The following is an 855-nucleotide window of genomic DNA, read 5'->3' on the forward strand; positions in this document are numbered from 1 at the left end:
AATATAATAATAGAAATAAAATTATAAGTTAGTTAAAATAAATAAATAAATCACATTTTGAATATAAAATATTTATTAAATAATAATAATACATGAAAAATATAAAAATATATAACACTAAATATGTTATAAATATAATTGTAAATATAATAATAAAATAATAATATTATAACTTATATTATACGGTTTAGATTAAATTGAATTGGTTGTAAAAAGTAAATTCATCCAATCTAACCATTTGCAAAAATTAAAATCCAATCCAATTCAAATTAGTTAAAATTTAATTGATTTTCGATTTAGATTGAATTAGATGAACGGTTTAATTTGAATTAATTTAAATTTGAACACTCCTAAATTGAAGTTCAATTCAAAGTATTGATTGATAGTAACACATGTTGAAAATTGAAAATATGAATACAATAAATTAAAAAAAATTGAGAAAAGAAGCGAAGGAAGGGAATAAAAAATTCAAGAATAAAGGAACTTGGTTAGATAAATATCTTGGATGGACTTGGATAGATAAAAAACTTGGATTTAGAACTTTTCTGTTTTGATATTTAATTACTTGTTCTCATCTTAATGCTTCTTGTAGAACTTACTTCGAACATTATAGCAAAAACCATAAATTTACCCAAGAAACATCATAACTGAGGTTGCCAGAAACTAAAGGACTAATTGTATTTCAAACATCAAAAGTCAAAACTGAAAACACAGCTGTGAGGGTGGGAAAAAAAAAAGAGACTGGAATAAAATATCAAATCAAAAGCATACAAATATAAATCCCTCCTAAACGAATTTAGGAAATCACACACGCGAGTTCCTAAATCTAATATCTGGGAAATGGGATCGGCAGAA

The 855-nt window shown here is 23.6% G+C and overlaps 1 protein-coding gene across 1 annotated transcript in view; it reads right to left on the reverse strand.

The window, feature by feature from the left end:
* Nucleotides 649-855, reverse strand: part of LOC107630820 (40S ribosomal protein S11) — a gene marked incomplete in the record, with an annotated part of 1696 nt that continues 1489 nt past the window's right edge. The window contains 1 exon segment of the mRNA XM_016334067.2: nucleotides 649-855.

Source organism: Arachis ipaensis, chromosome B03 (genome assembly GCF_000816755.2).
Source record: "Arachis ipaensis cultivar K30076 chromosome B03, Araip1.1, whole genome shotgun sequence".
NCBI classification, from domain to species: domain Eukaryota; kingdom Viridiplantae; phylum Streptophyta; class Magnoliopsida; order Fabales; family Fabaceae; genus Arachis; species Arachis ipaensis.